This window comes from Carassius auratus, chromosome 2 (assembly GCF_003368295.1).
Source record: "Carassius auratus strain Wakin chromosome 2, ASM336829v1, whole genome shotgun sequence".
NCBI lineage: Eukaryota > Metazoa > Chordata > Actinopteri > Cypriniformes > Cyprinidae > Carassius > Carassius auratus.
The window spans coordinates 14,795,539-14,798,914 of NC_039244.1; positions in this window are offsets into that span (position 1 = coordinate 14,795,539).

Consider the following 3,376-nt stretch of genomic DNA (forward strand, 5'->3'; position numbering starts at 1 on the left):
TTGTGTGTGGAGTTTTGTATTAAGACACAGTCTTAGCATAGAGGTTTACTTTATGCAGCTGGCCACTAATTCAACAGTTAACACTTTCAACACTCAATGTGTTTTAAAAAGTGATATTGTGTTTTGTTTTTCTAAATCATTCACAGGTAGGGATTACTCTAAATGTAACTTTATTATAAATAGATGCGTGGGTGTGTGTAAGTCTGAAAAACGATCCACTGATGTATGATCTAGTCTCTTTTCTGTTTATATTTGTATACAAATTAAGTATGCTTTATTAAATGAGTTTTAATTGAAAGTAATCAGACTGTTGTGACCAAGGCACAAAATGCTGCCTTCTGCCTGCACTCTTATCCTGGGCCCCTTCAACATAAAGATGGATTTGGGGAATATGGCCTCTTCCTGAGGCTGCAGATTGACCTAATGTTAAAATGCACTCATCCCAGAGCTGACGCTGCCGGGAGGGTAAGCCAGTCATGAATGGGACTGCTGATTGGCACAACAGCACACAGATTTACAAACTTCTCCATGACTATTGTTGTATCAGGGCCAAGCTAAATCATACACCGAGGGTAAGAGATGACAAGACCTTCACAATAACCTACTAAAATGTCTGAAGAGCTACTCTTTTGACATTCTTCTGTAAAATGTTTGTCCAGGCATGTATTTTATCTTTCAAATCTCAGATCTCAGCTCTGCCTACAAAGGCATTTACTGTACTCTGTGTGACATGTATGGCATGTCGACAACAGGATATAATAATGACCAATCACCTGTGACATACAGGCAACAGGTCGTTTTTCAAAAGCTGCATGCTTTATTAGCTGGAAGAATCACAACGACTTGTCTTGCAGCCCTTCGTGGAAGTGAGCAACATGAAATAATTTTCTGCCTTTTCAGTCCTCCTTTTGAATCCAATAGGGTCCACCGTAATAAACCACACACACTGCTGTAAGCTTTATACTTTATTGGAGGAGACTATGTGTACATTAATTCCACTTTCAGTGTCATTCACACCCACTGACCCAAATTACACATATCATTTTCTTTCCTAAACCTAAAAGGGACTCAAATAAATAAATAAATAAATAATCACAGTTATATATTATTCATAGTTTTCACATGATGATACACCCTTACAGCAACACCCACATAGAGAGCAAAAGAAGGCTTTCCTCTACTGCCTGCCAGTTATTTCAATGAGCTCTGGAACAAATAGAAAATTGACAGACTTGTGCTGCAGTTCTGTCAATGTTTTGCCCGCCAGGTCTTCAAGCCAGTCATGACTGAAAACTATGAATTTACAGTTCTGATATTTTAAGGTTGTAATTTGTAATTGTCTAAATTACATCACAATGAAATACTTCACCAGAAGCTGACACAGTATAATACATTGTTAAGTTCCTTAGGAAATAGCATAAAAGACTTGAATACAGATGACATTAATTTTTAAAAAGTTTTTTAAGAAGGTGAATAGTACTTATATAGTGATTTAATGGAGTAAATCTGATGTATTGTATCTCTGCTGTAGCCTAAATCATAAAATACACAGAAACTACCACAGCCTGATAAAAAAATATTCTGTTTCTTACCTTAAATCTTAAGTGTGACTACAAATAATTTCATATGGCACTGACATTTGTGTAATTAAAGACCAATGAAAAACTTTTTTCTTCTGACAAGTTGGTCTCTTTTGCTTGAGTCTGTCTTTTCTAGCAGTGATTAACTGATAAGTTGTCTTTTTAAAAACTTGAAAATTACTAAAAAAAAAAACATACTTATCATATTGTATTGCCTGTTGGCTGCTCACAAATGAGTCAAGAGCAAGGCTTTACAGTGGCGGCTTCTTCAGAAAGCATCAGATATATTTAACGCATACACACACACACACAAAAACATCTTGAGGAATGTATGTTTTATACTCAGCTTTCACACAGCAGATCTGAGAGCTGAGTTCTTTGATCGCTATCAATCTGCACAGGAATTCCTCAACAAAAGCAACGTTTCAGTCAGATAGTAGCAGCAAAAAAACAAAAACAAAAAAAACTGATTTTCATTAATAAATCTCATAAAGAAATATGTATATATATATATATATATATATATATATATATATATATAAACAGTATACACACACACTATTTTTCGTGTTCATTATCATTATTATCATGCAATTAATTTTTTTTATGGGATAGTTTACCCCAAAAATGAAAAGTGCCCTATGATTTAATTTAATAAAGGTCCATATTTAAAACTTCATAAACTGTAATCTCTAGTTTACGCTAACTGTCGTGCATGAGAAAGTGGCGTTCCATCAGACGAAGGATGTTGTATAGTGTAAGCTTCGGTGAGAATGTGTTTCCACTTTTTGTTTAAAGAAAAGGAAAACCAGTCTCTTATTGTCTTATATCGAAATCCTTCGACAATTTTCTTGACATATCCCAGTTTGATATTTCTTATCTGTGACTGGTGTTTTGTTTTGCTCTCTCCTCTGTACTTCTGCGTTCATCACTTCTCACTGGAGCTTACGCTATGGATATATCCAACGTCATCCACTGGGAAGCCACTCTCTCATGTATGTGTGTACGACACTTAGTGGAAGCTAAAAATTACGGTTTATAAAGTTTTAAATATGAATATTTTTCTAACAAAAACGCGTTGCTTCAGAAGGCCTTCATTAACCCTGTGTAGAGTACTTTTTATGATGAATGGCTGCACTTAATTGGACTTCAAAATCTCAACATCCATTCACTGTCATTATAAAGCTTGGAAGAACAAGGACATTTTTTTTTTAAATATATATAACCACAATTGTATTTGTCTGAGTGAAGAAAGTCATACACACCTAGAATGGCTTGAAGGGGAGTAAAGCTTGGGTTCATTTTCATTGTTTGGTGAACTGTCCCTTTAAGGTGCATAGCCTTAAAAATTATATATTTCAAATCTATATATTAAATCCAAACTAGCCCCACACAGTAATGCAGTCTTTCTCTGTATATCCCTTTAAACAGCTGCCTATGTATCTGTTATGTGACTCAGGGAAAAAAAAAATGTTAAACAATAATTAAGCATATGACCAGTTCACTGCAGTGCTTTCAGCCTAAAAGTTATTAGTGCCGCCTGGCAGATAAAATCCACTTATAGAGCATAATTTTCTCTCAGCTGACATGACAAGTGTCTACAGCTGTAATTAAAGGTGCAGCACGTAGTGGAGTGGAGTTTTGAGAACTGTTTCTCCAGAATAATAAAACAAACCTAACATTCAAACTCAGTCTGAATTTGCTTTAGTGTTTGAGCATGATTTTGATGAGCATCATGTTTGATCATGACCCCTATAGGCAACTGAAAGCACAGCACGCCGTTATAAGATGCTGAA